Genomic DNA, 19,205 nt, shown 5'->3' with positions numbered 1-19,205 from the left:
GAACACCAATGATGTAGATAAAAACACTAACGATGTTACTGTTCAGCCTAGTTCCTCCAAGGAGGAAGCTGTAGTAAGAAGGAAAACTACTAATATAAAAAATATTGTAAATACTGACTGTCCTACCCCTTTCCCGATAGATCTGTTCACACAACGAGGCAGACAGAGGTCTGCAAGCAGGGGGAGACAGAAGCGGAAGGGGTCGGGAGGGGACTACTCAGGCCCCACTTTGAAAAAGATGTGGGAGAGAGTGGATCCTCACTAGTGGTGAATCTTTTACAAAGAATTTTGAATAGTAATGAACTACAAGTACTCAATAAAGGTTTGAGTTTTATACTGAGTACAGGTAGTGATTTGACAGATGTTATTATTGATGTTAAAATGTATGTAAGGAAAGTGCAGTTACATTTAGAATTTGGTAGTATCAGTGACGTGAATAATGGTAATGGCCATACAGACTCATTCCGACTACCTAGTACTTTTACACCAATATTACGTCCTTTATTAGATACTTTCTCTAGGCTAGTAGAAAATGATGTTCATGAATATTTCAATAATGGTAACAGGCGCAGGAGAAGACAAGTTAAACATAATTTATCATTTTTACAAAGGAAAGCATTACAGGATTTGTGCCAAGATAGAACGATCACAGTTAGACCTGCTGACAAAGGAGGCCCGATTGTGTTAATGGATCGAAGTAGCTACCTTGACAATATGAAGTTAATGTTAGAGAAAGGCAACTTCTACATTAAGATCAATATGCAAGAAGTGACCAATAAAGTATTCAGAGTCTATGATATGTTAGATGATCTGGTCAAAAGTCGTATTATTAACTTAGATTTGTTTAAATACCTTAGGGTTAATGATCCTTGTCTACCAATAATTCAAGGTTTACCTAAGATTCATAAATCAGCTACCAATCCACCCCTGCGCCTATAGTATCAGGTCAAGGTTGGCTTACAGAACCCTTTTCAATTTATATAGAGTACTATTTACGACCTATTGTCGATGCCAATAATGTGGTTCTTAAGGACAGTAAGCAGTTTTAATAGATTTATATAGTTATACTAAAACTTTACGTGATAATGAATTTTATTTTATGGTAAGCTTGGATGTGGTTAGTCTCTTTACCGTTATTCCAAATGATTTAGGGGTAACTATGGTACAGCGCTATTTGAATAGGAAATCACTTCTGGAAGAAATGGTTGACCTGTTGGCACTATTTTTGGAAACAGTTCTGTATAACAATGTATTTATTTTTAATGAGGATGTCTTCCTACAGGTTGATGGCGTAGCTATGGGCACTCCTTGTGCCAATAGCTACGCCAATATAGTGATGTCTGATTGGGAAGAAGAATTACTCTTTCCGCTAGCCACTTTTCAACAACATGTAGGTTTCTATAGGCGTTTCGTGGATGACCTCTTCTTGATTTGGAGAGGTGATAAAAGTAGTCTATTAGACTTTGTGGCAAATATGAATAATTTGACTGAGTTTCTGAAGTTCACATTAAATTACTCAATTTCCAACATATAATTTCTTGATGTAAACATTATAAGACTTGAGAGTGGTCTACTAAATACCTCTGTCCATAGGAAAGCATGTTTTAGGAATAGTCTTCTTCATAGACATAGTATGCACCCTAGTTTTGTTTTCAACAATGTTATTAAGGGACAATTGATGAGAGCTTCCAGGTTGAATCCTTTGGATGAAGGCTATGAATGTGAGGTACTAGAATTAAGAAAAAGATTTAAGGAAAGATGTTATAGGGAGATAGAAGTAGATAGAGCTATTTCTGTAGTAAATGATTTAAGGACTTCAAGAGCCTGTCCCTATTTTTCTGAGAATGGGGAAATTGTATCTACTATACCCCCTAGAGAAGTAGGTGGACTGAAAGTACCATTATACTTCACAAATGACACAGATGATATCAGGAGCATTGTTATGAAGCACTGGGACATCCTATCGCTAAATGATGATATAAGTAATGTGGTGGGACGTCAACCCAAGTTCTTATATAAGAATAAGCTGAATCTAAAACGGAAGTTGTGTCATTATTCAGGTGGTGTAGATACTACGTATTTTACTCCCATATATAATACTGTTCCCTGTAATTCATGTAGACAATGTCAGTTTATAGATACTGACAATGTGTTTCAACATCCTATTACAGGTTATAATTATCATTTTAAAACTCAAACTAATTGTCGCAGTGAAAATGTAGTTTACCTTGCTAGATGTGTGGAATGCACTTCATTTTATATAGGGAAAACTAATCGTCAGTTACGTGAACGCATCAGGGAGCATGTTTACCATATTAGGATGGGTTCTGAAAACAATGCTTTAGCAAAACATTGTAAGCAGTATGGTCCATTGCATAGTTTTAAATTCTTTGTCATGCAAAGCATAATACCCAGTGGTAGAGGGGGTAATTTAATCAACTATACAGAGGAATGTGAGGCATGTTGGATTATCCGCTGTAGAGCGGATAAAGCACCAGGAATTAATGATAAAGTATGCCTACATCCCTTTTTACGTAAAAGAAGATTTTTTAAACCAAAGCATAATGCTTTGGGTTAGTTTCTTTTAATTACATAATGATTTAGTTTTAGATATTTACCATTGTGTATATGTTTGTTATATGTTATTTATGAATAAGTGCTCTTTATGTATGTAAAAACTTTTTATATATGTACAAATACATTGTTTGAATATGCATTTCGCTTTAAATTCTCAATTGAGATTAATGACATCATGTACTTAATTGATTTATTGGTTTCACCATCTGCTTTATAAAGACAGGAAGTTCATATTGTTTTATAGTCTGAAGAAGCCTTAGGGTGAAAGCGCTTACTACTGTTTGTTCGAATAAAAGGAAGTCTTTGAATTTGTTTTGACTTTTGGAATTGTCGTACCATTTTCATTCTGGTGGACTGCCTGTTGCTCCTGTATATGCTCTGGATTTTGCGTTATTTATATATTTGTTTTATTACTACAGGAGCAATTTCCTGTTGTGGTTCTTGCTGGTTTTTAATATAATCAAAATCAATTTATTTAAAAAAGCCTAGACTTAGGTTTAAAACAGAAAATTGTAATGAAGGAATCCTTAGTGGAGGACCCTAACGAGGACATTTCCTTTATTAGACACCTTTTTGAGCTCTTTCAGGGTTGGTCTGGGTTATGGGTTAATTATACTAAGATAAAGTGTATGATCATTAATGAGATGGCTTAGATGTTGATCTGATTAGATGGTATTCTTTTCCTCAAACATATTTGGATGTTTTAAAGCACACAAATATTTCCTGCATGTTAAAGATGAATTCTGGTAAACAGTGTGATTGGTTATATATGTAAGTACTCAGCTGCATTTGTAAATAGGGTGTAGTCATACTGTTTAAATGGTTGTTATGCTTCAGGTACATTATTATGACATCTTCCAGACCACCTTCCCCATCCCATGTGATCAATGTTGATCAACTTCAGTCTCAGCCCGGGGTCAACTCCTCTATTTCTTCACTGTCGCCAAACTATGGAACTCACTTCCACATTCTATAAGAAACACAGGCAGCACCACTACCTTCAAACAAATACTGAAACATCATCTCAACTCTTCCTGGCTATGTTCCTGCTCTATAACCTAACCTCTTCACTCTCCTTATATGATTACTAAACTCCTATGTCTTTTGTTGCTACTAGTGACTGATGATACTTTATCCGTATTTATTTTTATCTTCACTTGTTGATACTGGTACAATAATACTGATTAATATATCTCTGTTTATACCACTCTGATTGAATTCATTGAATTCTGCTTTAGTGTATATTTTCTGTATATATTACTGTAATCAAACAAACTAGATTCTTGATTTTATGCATATATTCTGTATATGTTACTATATTTACTATCTGTAACACTGTTTCTACTTCTGTACTAATTAATGTTTATATTTTTTCTGTATCTCGTTGGAGCTTTTCTCCCCGGGCATCAACTGAAAATGGGTTATTTTAGGCCCAGTGGACTTTCCTGGTAAACAAATGCAATAAAATAAAATAAATAAATAAAATAAAAACTGACCAGATATACAAAATAGAAAATAGCTCATACATGACAGCAAAACAGTACAATGGTAGAGCAGTGCTTAGCTTACATAATAAATCCAATATATTAATTTTCAATATATACAAAAGTTTCAAAACATTTGAGAAATTAGAGTAGAATAAATTAGAGATGTGAAAAGGAGCAAAGGATCTTATAGGTTCATAGGTAAGTACTAGGCCATCTGCCCGAAGGCATTTATAAGCCTAGCCAGAATGTGTTGGCTTTCGCCACCCCCTTAGATTAGTTCCCTGTGCCTCTGTCCAGCAGAGTCATTGAAGTGATCCCCGGGCTAAACTTTCTGTTTCCCATCCACTCATCAAGGTTTCTCTTGAAGAGGGTTAGCGAGGAGCTCTGCCTAATGTAGACTGGAATCTTGTTTCAGAGCATGGGAAGTCTCTGGGACAGGAATCTATCTCTCCAGCAAGTCCTATTTATTGTTGTAGTGAGGTTTAGTTCCCTGGAGTATGTGGCTTGAGGGGATATGGTTTTCTTTAGGTGGAGCATGTCCATCAATTCTGGGTTGGACATGGCCTTGTATGTCAGGCAGAGATCACCTCTGTGTAGGCGGTATGCAACCAAGTACAGCTGGAGTTTCTTCAGTCGAGCTGCATAGGGCATCTGCTTGAGGCCAGTGATCCTCTTGGTGAGGTACTTCTGTGGTCTTTCCAGTTGTTGCAGGTGTCTTGTAAGGTACATACCAAATGGGGCATTGTACTCTATGATGGGTCTGATGAGTGATGCGTAGAGAGGCTCAATGACCTCTTTTGATCTGGATGTAAACCCTTTTGTGATTAGGTGTGCCACATAGAAGGATTTTCTAACCACTTTGGCAATGTGATTATCAAAGGAGAGGTTACTATCTACTTGGGTCCCCAGATCCCTTATTACGTCTTCCGTATTTAGAGGGCTATCACCTATGTGGTAGTTTGTTGGTACTTTGTTTTTTCCAAAGGGGATGACTATGCACTTTTTAGCATTTAGCTTGAGGCCATAGTTTTGACACCAGGTATCTGTCTCAGTGAGACGCTTTTGGAGGATGTCTGTGTCAGCCGGAGAGTCAATTATAGCCCCCTAGTTTGCAGTCTTCTGTGAACTTGGTCAGCCATAATCCTCCTGTGCTTGCCTGTACCTCTGAGAAGTATATGCTGAACAGGAGGGGTCCTAGGACTGAGCCCTGGGGAATGTCACTTGTAACCGGTTAAGAGTCAGACCTAGCTCCTGCACCTCTTACCATGTAGGTTCTGTCTGTGAGCCAGTTGGCAACCCATCTCATGACATAGGGGTTTATGTTCAGGCTGGTGAGCTTGTCTATAATACCTGAGTGGGGAATGATGTTGAAAGCCTTTGTGAGGTCTAGGTAGGTTGTGTGGACCACCTTTCCCTCGTCTATAGCCTTGGTAACTGTCTCAAAGAAATCCACCAGGTTTAGGAGGCATGATCTGCCCTTAACAAAGCTGAACTGGGTAGGGTCCAGTGTTTGGAGGTTCCCAATGTCTTTGTTAATGAGATCCATGATGATGCACTCCATAGCTTTGCAGACCAAGCTAGTCAGGCTTATAGGGCGATAGTTCCCGGGGTCTGTTGTGGCTCCACCTTTGTGGAGCGGAATAACTGTTGCTGTGCACCACTCTGTGGGCATGTAGTCTGTGGAGAGACTGAGTTTAAACAGTGTGTTTAATTGAGGGGTTAGTTCATCTTTGAGCTCATGTAGGACGCAGTCTGGGACACCGTCCGGTCCCATTGATGCTGTGTTTTTGGCTTTGGAGAGGGCTGTTTTAACCTGAGTGTCTGTGATTTTAGGGGCACTACATTCTTCTGGTATAGTTATGGGCCCTTTTGGGGGTGAGGGGGGTGAAGTTTGCACTAAACCTGTCTGCCAGGATGTTGGCTATATCAGTCAGTTCAGTGTATTTTGTGCCATTCTGCACTAACTCCGAGCAGATCTGATCTTTGCCACTTAGATTCTTGACATAGCTAAAGAATACCTTGTGGTTATCTTTGGAGTCCATGGCAATTTTTCTTTCGAAGCTAGCCTTGGATGATTTTATGCGAGATCGTAGTTTCTTGCTGATACTGGTCAGGGATGTCTTCCCTTCTTGGGATTTTGCTCTTATCTTTACTAGTTTCCTCCTTCTATTGTATAGCTTGTTTATGGCAGGGGTCCACCAGACTGGTTTCCTTTTCTTGGAGGAGTGAGTCTTGGTTTTGTTTGGGATAGCATGATCCATGCATTCTTGTAGGTTCCAGTAGAGTGCAGTAGTAAAGGATTTTGAAGCTTGGACAGCATTATCCTTTAGCATGGGGTTTTGAAACTTCCCACCTTGGTCTTAAGTAACGTGAAGTTTGCTTTTGAAAAGTTTTTCACGGTGGTTTCTTTGACCGGGGGTGGTGGCGGAATGTGGATATCCAGAGTAATTAGTTTATGGTCAGAGCTAACCAGCGAGGGGTTGAGCTCTGGTGTGGAAAGCCGGTCGCCCATGTTAGTGATGACCAAGTCCAATATGTTGTCACCTCTAGTGGGGGTGTTGACCAGTTGATCCAGGGCATTTGAGTTTATAAATTCTAGGAAATGTTGGGCAAGGGAGTGTGTACTTGAGTAGTTCTCAAAGTTAATGTTTGGGTAATTGAAATCACCCAATATCAGGGTGTTTGGTAGGACCTTTATGTTTCCCAGTGTTTCCAGGAATGCGGCGTGGGGTCCTGGGACATGGTAGGTGATCTGTAGCAAGCTATAATTTGAATAGCAGTTTTGCCCGTTGTTAGTTGCACGTGGATGATCTCTGAAACATCATGCTGTGCCACTAACCTGAAGGTGTGGGTATCCTTTATGAATATGGATACTCCCCCACCTTTTGTATTTCGGTCCGGGTTTTGTGGCTGAAATGTATGGTATGAGTTGTAGCCTGGTAGTGCCGGGGTGCTCTCTGAAGCCTTAAACTAGGTTTCTGTTACTGCATATATATCGATTTTCTCCATACTGACGAGTGCCTCAAGTGCATGCATTTTGAGGCTTAGACTTCTGGCACTGAGTAGCATTACCCTCAGTTTTTTGTTACTTGTGCTATTTATAGTGGTGGGTTTGTCTTTTGAGCCTTGCCTAAAAAAATGCACTATGGGGCGGGAAGAGCCTTGGCCAGTATTCAAAGGCCTAAGGGTGACAGGTGCAAGCCATCTCTAGCAAAGCAGCGTGGCTTGTCGAGCATGTCATCCCAGGCTGACAGACACTGGATCCCCTTTGAATGACACCAGAAGCTTAGCCAATTGTTAAAATTGATCATTTTTTCTCTATACCATGGTATCATTCTTAGTGAGGGCAGGATGCTACTCAGGGTCAGGGTCATACTGGCCTGGGCTACGTGATCAGAGAGCTCCTCCATGTCTCTTTTCATGTAGTCCAGGAAGGTACGGCTCAGGTCATTCACACCAACATGGACAATGACAGAGTCATATTTGTGCTTGTTCTGGAGTGACCTGAGTGCTTGTGTTATGTGGCGGATCCAGGCACCTGACAGGCAGCTAACAGTAACCTTCTCCTTGTTCAGCCTAGTGAGTGGGACGTTAGTGTGCCTGACTATAGAGTCACCTATTACTAGTGTGTTGGGTATGTTATTTTGCCTTAAGGGCTGTGATTGCGTGGCACACTGGTTTTGTGAAGTATGTGTTTCATGGCTTGTGTTGGGGGGTGGAGGTTGCTTGGATGTCTGCTTTGGAGGTCTCTGTTGCTTTTGCAGATTTTTATTTAGAGCCGCCAAGTATGTTCTCGTGTATTTATGTGTGTTTTTTGCCGGTGCTGGTTTCATAGGTCTATGTGAGACTGGTGGTGTAATGCAAGTAATTCCCTTCTCCTCTTGACTGCCTGGTCCAGTCTTGGGTTGAGAGAGCTTAGCCTTCAGTTTGGCTGTATAAATGCATCTCTTGCATGTATTAGTGTTTGGTGGAAGGAGGAGAGGGTTGTCTGTGTACATGAGGCAATTGTAACATTGCCTCAAAATGCCCAGATTCACTAGTTGGACCGGAGACTACACCTGAAACTGCCCTTTGGACATGCCTGGATAGGTACAGTGACCTGTTTTATTGATTGGCTGGTAAGGTCGAATAGAGAGCCTTGTCCTTCTCTACTATATAGGAGGATCTAGTGCTGAGGTTTATTAGTGCTTGCTATGAGTTTTGAGCAAGTGCTGGGATAAGAAGTGAATGGTTTGAGTGCTTAAGTTGAAAGTTTGTCTAGTTCCAAGGGAAAATTGAAGAGTAGACTTTGTGGAGCCGGGAATAGTTATACCCAAGCTAACCGGCGCTGCCTGGCACGCAAAACCTCGCAAATACGGGTTTTATACAAGAGAAATGAAAGAGATAGAAATTAGCCAAAAATGGCGAATAACTACTAACTTCTAGGCTGAAACCACTCCTCCAGGGACCGATAGGCTGCTCAAAGCTCCCTCTCTCACAGTGAACAGAGAAACTTCCTTCTATCCAAGTAAGGTATGGGTAAACACAGAAACTTGTAACACAGCCCTGAATTCATCACTAACCTGAAAACTGGACTATACTAGCTTAGAACGGTGGGAAAACAAGTATATTTTTTGTTTTTTCAGAAAATAAAGCAGATAACAATCGAAAAAACACTTTAAATGCACAGAAATGGCTATCACACTTGAGTGTGAAGCCTACAACAGTTAAACAGGTAATTTAAACACAAAAATGACTTTGTTAAAGGGCAGGCAGTAAAATAAGTACAATATGTAGCTGAAACAAGCTTTTTAAATCACAGAAACTCTAGAAAATCAGAGTTTTAGGTAGAATTTGCTAAAGGCAGCAAGAAAATGCAGAAAAATTATCCTTAATCACTCCAAAGTCTCTCTTTTTGTCTCTCTGCTGCTGTAGAACTCTGCAGGGCATCAGACAGGAGCTTGCTGAGCTGTATAATCTTATTGATTGATTTAGAGTAGAGAAGACTTAAAAGTAGACGAGCAATGTGACCTGAGGGTAACAGATACATTTTTCTTGTTTAACTAAATTCTTAAGTTTTAAATGCTGTGAGTTATGGTTTATATTTTTAGTATTAAATTAAAGGTATGTGCGTTGGAATGGTATATTAATAACTGTTGACTTTTTCCTTCAAAAGGTTTATGTTCAAGCTATTGCTAATTGTTGCACTACTGGCCACATTTCATAAAGACAAAGGATATTGGTTTGTTTGTTTGTGTCTTTCGGCTTTTTCCCGGTTAGGGGTCGCCACAGCGGAACTCCGGTCCGCTAATGATTGGCAGTAGAGTTTTACGTGCTGGCTTGCCGGGCCTAACGCACAACCTTCAATGAAGGAATGCCCGTTCACGCATGTCACCACACAGAAGACACTCTAACTGAGGATCGAACGGGCAACATCTAACTGTGAGGTGACAACGCTACCGCAGCACCATCACTGCAGTATAAAGACAAAGGATATTGGTACTGTAGAGATAACCCCTTTGGAAGTGTGTGCGTGTGTGTGTGTGTGTGTGTGTGTGTGTGTGTGTGTGTGTGTGTGTGTGTGTGTGTATGTGTGTGTATGAGAGAGAGAGTGTGTCTGCCTGTCTGTGTGTCAGTATGTCTGTGGCTGTCAAATAATCTTGGTCAGGTTTCAAATAATATTGATAAGATTGCAATGGAAGGTACTGTGCTCATTCTGAGATTGGTGAAGTCCTAGTGAAGCAGTAGGTCTAACTCTGATCTATAACTGTACAAAGTAAAACATATTTGTGTGTGCAGATGCTTGTTATTACTTGAGGCAGCAGTATGCATTTACTGAGGCAGCAGTATGCATTTACCATACACTGTTAAGACTGATTACACCACTTATAGAATATTGTATCCTATTCTAGCCTACTTACAAACCACAAGGTGCAGGTGAAAAAGATACAGAGATTTCTTACAAGCAGAAATGAAGGGCTTCAGGGCTTGTCTTATAATAAAAAAATACAGAACTTGTTTTGTCTCTGTATCCTATTGCCTTCTTGAACGTGACCTATACTTAATAAACAGCTTTAAAAGATCTCCTACTATATGAATTATTTTGCTTATTATACACATTCAGTGTGTATAAAAATTAAAGTAATGCATGCAGTACAGTCACTATACTCCAATATTTAGAAAAAGGCAAACCAGTTAAGCACCAGAGTGGCGAGTAACCCCACCTTAACAATTGTTAAGCACCCCCTTCTAAAATTGTTAAGGTCAGGTCTAGTGCCAGTTAATAAAATCCTCCATCACTCACTAGCAAATGACAGTGGCAGAAATGAAATATTTGTTTCTGCCTGCTGTCCATACCTGTAATGAGTCCTCAACTTCTTCAAATAAACTTAGCTACTAGAATAATAGGATGTGTTAGTGTCCATTTTCCAAAGATCAAGAACTTTGAAACTCAAATATGTATGATTATTTAGTGACTTCAAGCCTCAGTGGTTTGTACAAAAAAATCAAATTTTATGAGGTACAGACCAAAAATAAGAAGCAATAATCTGGACATGTGAAAATCAATACAGTTGCAAGTCATGGGGGTAAGTATAAACATAATGGACTGCATTACAATGCCTTTCTGACAGCGTCTGCTAAGTGACTTACAGCTTTGAAAGTCAGCAAAACACTTCATATTTTTCCCTATAACTATTAGTACATGGAGCAGATAAACTTCCATGCACTACAATGAATTATAATCGTGTCACAGATCATAAGGTTAAATTATGTATCCTTGACATTGATGCCACTATTCAACTCGAGATTCGCACTCAAGGCGAATTTCTTGGCATCCATGTCTCAAACGCATAATAATACATAGTAACTGTACTCTGAAACTGGGAAAAAGGTAAACTTGTTAAGCACTTCTCTAGCACAAGACTCTGTCGTAATAATTGTTACCCATCTCCCTAAGTGCTGTTATGATAGGGTCCTGCACTAGAGAGTAACAACTAACATTGCCAGCTGACAAAGAACAGCAGCGGAAATTAAAACAGCATTATTTCCGCCTGCTGTCTGTGTCTGTGATCTGTCCCTTGAGTTTGTCATATTTTTGCTTTATTCTTCATATTTTTCCCTGCTGATGAATCACTGACTATTACCGTCAGTCAAAAAAGCCAGAAATGAGGTTTGGTAACAAACCCATTTGACTAGGGACATCTTCAGGTGGGGTTAGGAGAAATGGTAATGGGAATTAAGAGGGTAGGGGAAGACTGCTAGTTTGGGGGAGAAAGGGTTAAATGGGAATATAGGATGATTGGGAGGAAATGAGGTAAGTGTAGGGAGGGACTTAATGGGTTTTATGCAAGTGCAACTGGGTAAGGAATCAGGCGTGAACTTGTTAAGACAAGTGCTATGTCCGAGACGACCGGTAGGTATTCTGGAGAACATGTAGGCCACGAGTTAATGGTGGTAGCTGGTGAGAATATTTTTTTCTTTCTTTTTTCAGTTTATATATTGTGGTCTTTACTTGGCACTGGAGAGAGTATCAGAATGGGGTTTCATTTCCTTAGTCACTGTAATTGTGGAGACTAATTGCAGTAATCTTTATTATATTAGTTAGATGGTATTACTAAGCATGTTGTTTGGGCAGCTACTTCATTTGTTTATTCGTGGGTGTTGCTTTTATGGGGGTTGCCCAGTTGCTAGACTCTTCATGTGATCAATGGGCACGAGCGTTGTTTGTTTGGTGGTTTTGCTTTGTTGGCGGTTCCCTCTTGGCATGGTCACAGAGAGCAGGCCTTTCATGTCATCTGCGTGGTTCACTAGTAGTGGTTGAATTGTCAACTGCAGTGTTGGGAAGCAAGGTAGGAATGTGGGGAAGATAATATAGGTAAGGCATTGGTGGTGGTAGATGGTCAAGAAAGTTTTGTTGGCACTTTGTGGCTTCTTTGACAGTGGTTGCATGTTAGCAGGCTGTGAGATGCCTGCAGGTATCAGCCATTAGCTGCACATGTGCGTGGTGCAGTTAGCAGTCACTGAGTATGTCAAACTACCTTTGCCCCACTGCTGCTTGTCAAGGGTGATCCATTTCAGTCAGCTAACATGGACAATTCCTAGTGGAAAACTGTGTTAGTGGTATATAAGATGCTGTGATTTACAGAACTATAAAAGGGTACTTTAGAAGGGAATAGGTTGCAGTCAGTAGGCTTGTTCATAGTCTATAATTTGCATATAACAAAAAAAAAAAAAAACAGGAAAAAGTGAATAAGGGTAGAAAGCACGGTTGATATCCAAAGTGGTTCAGATGTGCATGCATGGTTGTGGCCCAAGCTGTTGGCGAATCTGACTAGCATACCATTCAGCTGTCCAGATTTTCACCTGGTAATTTTGCTTTGTTTGTAGTGAAGTGTTTTGCATGTTTGTTTCGGGGATGCTCTTGTTTGGTCTCCATTTCTGTTCAGTTGTAGATATGTGGTCCTGGTCTGACCCTGTTGCAAGTGGTTGCTGGTGGGCATTTCAGTGCCGATGGATGTGCATGGGTTGTATGGCCAAAGTCCAGATGAAACTGGGGTATGGTCTGACTTTCATTTGCTGCTGGGTCTCAGGCTATAGCGTTCACTCAGGTCTCTTGGGGTCACTTCAGTTCTCGACAATGTGTCTGTTAAGAATATATTTGTCTTTTAACCAGAGGAGCTTGCAATGAAATTTGGTGAACTTTTGGAGCACTTCCATGCTTACTTCGACCATGTTCTTGTTGTCAGCAATATTCATTTTCGGTGTTGTCCATGCATTGTGTCTGCTGTTTGTTTCTGCTTTTTGAATGTATTTGTTTGTGTGGCAGACTTTTGAAATTGGAGATGGTAACTTCTGACTGTAGGTGGTGTGGTTGTTCCTGGTGGTTCTGTGGCTTGGTTACTATAAGTCTCAGTTTAGGTTATTTTTGTGTGCCGTGAGGCACCTGTTAGTAGCAGTTGATTGTGCTCATGCATGGTGTAAAGCTAAATGTTAGGGCGAAGGTTGGGAAGTAATGTTGAGTGATGAATACACGTTGTATCTTTCAACTGTTCAGATTGTCTGCTGGCGTTGGGCCATTTGACTGGAAATATTGGGCTAAGAATTAAATATTAGCACTGGCTATTGGGGGTGGCAAGAAATGTTGTTTCTTATGATGGCAAGCTGAATTCACTCGATGATGATGGGTTCAGGTTTCGTGTCCTTCAGGGGATGCATCGTAGCACAAGAGCTGCTGTTTGAGCAACATTCTAAGTTTGCAAGACCAGTGTATGTGGTTTGTCCCAATTTCTGTCGCTCGGTGGTGGTACTGCAGTGGGAGCAGAGTTCTGTCGTGGCTGTGGTTTTTGTCGTGGGAAGGTTGGGAGAGTGTGTGTGTCTTGTGGGTTGTGAGATGCCCATATAGAATCCCTGTCAGATGCTCATGCGTTGTGTGGTGTTAACGGCCATGATGGGGGAGAGTTACGGCAGGCAGAGCTCTCAACTGTCCAGATTGTCGCAGAATGTCCAGAATTTTCACTCATATTTTCGGTCCGTTTCTCATAAATTTCAGTGTTCTGGCAAATAATTGGCATTTCATTGAGGACTGAGGTCAGAAAATGACAGCAGACATGTAATTTTAGATTTCATCTCTTTCAAAAATTTATGCCAATGGAAAACCTTTTATTGTATCACCGTTCTAGGTATTTCAGACCAATATTTAGAGGTGTCCCTATTTTGGGCCTTTGTCTCCCCTTTATTTGGGGCTTTCTTGGTCTAAGAGGTTGAGAGTGGATAGCAGGGTCTGGTTTATATATTGATTTGCCTCTCGGCTGAGCAGATTATACAAGGTACAGAGTTGGGTTCTGCTGGGGCGGCTTAGAGTGGTTTAGAGTTTCTTTAGTCTGGGTGCAGTTTCAGGTTCTTGTTCGGAGTTATGGTTAAATTGTTTGCCTTGCAAACACGTTCACTGAATCAGTCAGTGTCCAGAGTTTAAGGAGGTGATACCTACTGTGGGTTTGCCATTTCTGTCATCCAATTTGATTAAAAAAAAAAAAAGGTGACTCCACTTAGCTACGGAAGCTCTGGTGAGTAGAGAGATGAGCATAGTATACATAACTAGAGACCCTGCGTCGGTGGAACACTAAAATGCTTTCAGCTACACTAGTGTATGTTCGAGATGTATTTAATCTGTCCTCCAAACTGAAGACTGTTTCCCCTTTCACAGTATGCGTGCACACTACTGGTTGCCCCCCCATTTCTCTCTTCCTATAGTACTCCTAGGTCAATTACTTAAAACTACTTTCTCTTGGAAAAAGTTTACCTATGTACCTACAGCCCATACTTTTGTTTTTCCCTGCAGAAGTGGTGGTCCTTTTCATCACTCTGTACTAGATTAGTAGTACAACATTTCTAGTTATTAGGTAAATACTGTACCACACTGACCTGGAATTAACTTAGCTTGGTTTTTTTGTTTTCTTTTTAGCAGCTGGCTTAGTCTAGTTTTTCTGACTCTCAACCTTGCATTACTTTGTGTCTAACCCTTCCCCCACCTTGAACCTGCACACCTCCCCTCCCATTCCTGCTTTACAGAGGTATCAAAAACCTGTTCTAGAAAGGATCTTTTGACATGGCTTTTCTGCCTTGCTCCATAGGAATCCACAGTAGTGTGCTCGCATGTAAGTACTACCTGGTATTGTTTTTGTTTGTGATTCTTACTTCTAGTTTTGAGAAGTTTCACACATGGTACATATATTTTGTCATGCATATTTCTGGTTGGTAACAACTCTATCTGGTCAGTTGTTTTCTGGATTTCCATTTCAAGAACTTTTTTGTTATTTTTTTCCTTTACTCTATTTGTCTTGCATATGAGTGTTTTCGTTGTGCCAGTATAGAATTGTATTTATAGCATATTGTGACTTTAAATAACAGGTAAAATACTGATTAATTCAATAATGTTAATACTATCACCTGCTATGTGTACTTTTAGATCAGTAACCTGTTTGACAATTAGAGTAGAAGTTATTGTAACCTCCGAGGGATACAACTGACTCTGTGTATCTGCATAACATCACTGTTATTTCTGACTGTTAGCTGGAGAATGTAGCATCTTAGTAGTTAGTTGTTCCCGTATCATACCACTGATTCCTGACTTTTAGTGCAGAATGTTAAATTGTGTGTAGCATCTTAGAAGTTACTTGTGTTTCTGTAGTATACCACTGTTGTTCCTGACTTTTAGTGGAGAAAGCTAAATATTGTGTAGTAGCTTAGTAGTTACTATTTTTGTCTTCATAACCTTTATAACAGTACATAATAGTGTGGTGTATATTATAATAGCTTGGTATCAACTGCAGTTACCTTTTTGGTCTTTTTCTCTGCTAGCCTTGCATTTTGTGTTGTTCATAGAATTGTGCTGTTTCTTACAAGGTATGCTGCTCCTCCCCTGCATTCTCTATCTCAGTTACTTGGTAATCAGAGTGTTTTAAAACTTCAGACCTATAATTTACCTCCTTTTCATTTTTACTTCCAGTCCCCTCAGCAAAAGTTACATCCTGTGTCTTGGCCAACTCCAATCAACCCAAGGCTGTCATGTTGCCTTGCACTGTAAGACCCTGCGTCAGTGGAACACTAAAGTGCTTTCAGCTACACTAGTGTATGTTCGAGTTGTATTTAATCTGTACTCCAAACTGAAAACTGTTTCCCCTTTCACTGTATGCATGCATATTACTGGTCCCGCCCCCCATTTCTCTCTTCCTATAGTACTCCTAGGTCAATTACTTAAAATTACTTTCTCATGGAAAAAGTTTACTTATGTACCTACAGCCAATACTTATTTTGTTTTTCCCTGCAGAAGTGGTGGTCCTTTTCATCATTCTGTACTAAATTAGTAGTATAACATTTGTAGTTATTAGGTAAATACTATACCACAGTGACCTGGAGTTAACTTAGCTTGGTTTTCCTGTTTTCTTTTTAGCAGCTGGCTTTGTCCAGTTTATCTGACTCTCAACCTTGCATTGCTTTGTGTTTATCCCTTCCCCCACCTTGAACTTGCACACCTCCCCTCCCACTCCTGCTTAATTACAGAGGTATCAAAAAGCCTGATGTAGAAAGGCACCATCTTTTGACTTAGCTTTTCTGCCTTGCTTCATAGGAATCCCAAGTAGTGTGCTTGCATGTAAGTAGCCCACTTCCCTCTAGGTGGCTCCATACTAATAGTGCATCCAAGTGCCCCACCTGCTCACTAGGTGGCTCAATACTATTAGCTTTAGGGTCTCTAAATCCCTTTACCTCTTCTTCATCAAATCCCCCTAATATAGTTCTTAGTCATTGCTTTGTTATTGTTCTCTCTCAATCTATCTTTTTTTAAGCCTCTTACCTTCTTATATATCTCAACACACTTACTTTCAGACTTTAGCACTCCACTGATTGTTCTCCTTGATCTTCTTCTTCTTCTTTTGGCTCTACCCACTCCATTTGTCCTGCAGGCTCACTCCGCTCCCCTACCCTGCCCCCAATTCCCACACACCCACAGGTGTCCTACAATTATCACCTTGACACTCCCCCTCATCTTACACCACTCCCACTCATCAGAATCAATCAGCATTAACTAGTCATTCACAGGACCCAGCCCTATTACTCCAACTCTCTCCAGATTCTCACTATATGCTAATTATAAACACCCCAACTCTATTTTAAACCAAGCATTACTCAAATACCCCTATAATGCCTCCACATAATTTTAACAGATCTCAAACTCTAATCCTATTTACTGCCTAATATCTTCTCACAGCCTATGAATACTAATACCTCCCTGGCACCCACTACCCTAGAACCAAAACCAGTACTACTAATCAGCCACATAATTCTAACCAACCACTACCCCACCTCTCATCAAACTCTTCTAATGCAAAAACTCAACATCCCTTCCGTGCTTCATATATTAATCCTAGAACTAAATACTACTACAAACTCTTATTAAAATTCCAGAAACTTGCTAACTAATCTCATAGTGGATGGTGACATCTACTCTAACCAAGGCCCAACCCCACCTGTTACTATTAGCCCTACAAATAACAGCCATACTAGCCTACAAAACTCAAATAATGCCTCCAACTCACTCCTAGTGTGTCACCTAAACATTAGAAGTATAAACAAGAAAATTCACTACTGACATGCCCTCCTGGATGTCCACTCCCCTGATATATTATGCCTTACCGAGACCTGGCTCAAGCCTACTAACATTGATAATGAGATTATACCCCCAGGGTACAATATATTAAGACTTGATCACATCTCTAAGAAAGGAGAGGGGGGTAGCCATCTTGTATAAATCCACTCTGGAAGTATCCAAAACTAGTACCCCAAATGCCTTGTTTACTAACAATGCAGAAATACTCATTACAAAGGTCCAACTCAACAAACGCAAATCTATGAACATTGCATGTATCTATATTCCCCCAGGTGACAACACAAAATACCTTGGAGGGTATCCTCCAATGGCTCTCCACTAACTGCCCCCAGGAAACTATTATTCTCGGGGATGTTAATATCGACTGGAATACTTGCTCTTCAGACTTCCCCTCCACCCATATAAATTTGCATGGTTTCACCTAGATGATATCTTACCCAACCAGAATCAATAAGCCTAACAAAAAAGAAAGTATCCTAGACTGGATATTAATAAACAACCTACCCCAGATATATAAAACAGGCACCCTACCTAAGGACATTAGTGATCACTTTCTGACCTATATAATCAGAAAAAAATGACATCCCCCAACAATCTTCCTTTAAAACCATTAGAAGTTGTAAGAACTTTATTCAGACTAAATTTCAGAATGAACTTAACACATGTGACTGGTCCAACCTATGGCTACTTCCACTAGATGGAGCGGTCTCATACTTAACTCTACATTTCTTGCTATCCTCTGATAACCATGCTCCCCCACGCACTATCAGAACCAATAACAAAGTAGCACCATGGCTGTCCAATGATACAAGACAAAAAATTATTAGCAGAAACAAAGCATGGACCTCCGGGAGAACTACTAAGTCCCCAAAAGACCACCTTATATATAAACACATGAGAAATTATACTAATTTTATTTATTTATTTTTATTTTACATTTGATGACTGGGAAAGTCTGACTGGACACAGGTCCATTTTCAGCGGAGGCCCGGGGAGAAAAGCTCCACTTAAAAACAATCTAACAAATAACATTTTTTGAATTACAACACTTTCTTCTAAATGCATACAATATTATACAAGAACATATTTTACATTTCTTCACAGATATATGTATAGATACAATTACTGTATTCTTGAGGTATACCAGTTGTATGTAGGAATATGTTTAACTGTCTTCAGGGACGTATAAGTAGACACCAACAGAATAGAACATCATTAGTTAAGAATTAATATCCAGAGGTTAGGCACTATTAGGTGATCCTTGGTAGAGTCATTGTATAACTGCTAATGTAGTGGATTAGCCTGGGGAGTCACATGGGCATAGCCAGTTGCTAAAGTAGTGGGTTTCTGAGTAGTTTTTTTAAATTGTGGAGCAGAACTTGTAGAAGTTATGTGTTTTGGAAGTGAGTTCCAGACTTTTGCTATAGAACAGGCAAAAGGAGATTTGCCAGTTTAATTCTTATGTTTGATGACATTTATGTGATTTTGGTCTGTTGATCTTAAAGCTCGGGTTGTGGTGTAGGGTTGTATTAGGTCTTGTAAAATGGGGATTTTATTTGGGAGGTAATATAGTTTGTGGGCTGTGGAGAGTTGAGTGGTAAAAAGTAATTGAGGCAGCTCAAGCCAGTTGAGCTGCTTGAGGGAAAGACAGTGGTGGGCTCTATTAGATGCACCTGTGGAAAACTTGGCGAGCTTGTTGTAGCAAGATGCCATTTTGCTTTGTTCACTGTGGCGAAGATTAGTCAGGGTTGGGGAGGCATACAGTAGGGTGGATAATAGGTGGGTTCTTGCAATAGTGGCTTTGGTATAATTGGTCATGAATTGCTTATTCCTATACAAGAGACCTAGTTTTTTGTGAACTTTTTTGATTGTTTGGGCTATGTGCATGTCAAACTTGAGTTTGTTACTGATTACTACACCTAGGAGTTTAGTGTGTGCTGTTGGAGTGATTGAGGTATTGTCCATGGAGTTAATGATGAAGTCATTATTGAATGCAA

Source organism: Protopterus annectens, chromosome 7.part1, assembly GCF_019279795.1.
Source record: "Protopterus annectens isolate FY-2018-M chromosome 7.part1, PAN1.0, whole genome shotgun sequence".
Taxonomy (NCBI): Eukaryota; Metazoa; Chordata; order Ceratodontiformes; family Protopteridae; genus Protopterus; species Protopterus annectens.
Note: the sequence above shows the minus strand (reverse complement) of the source record.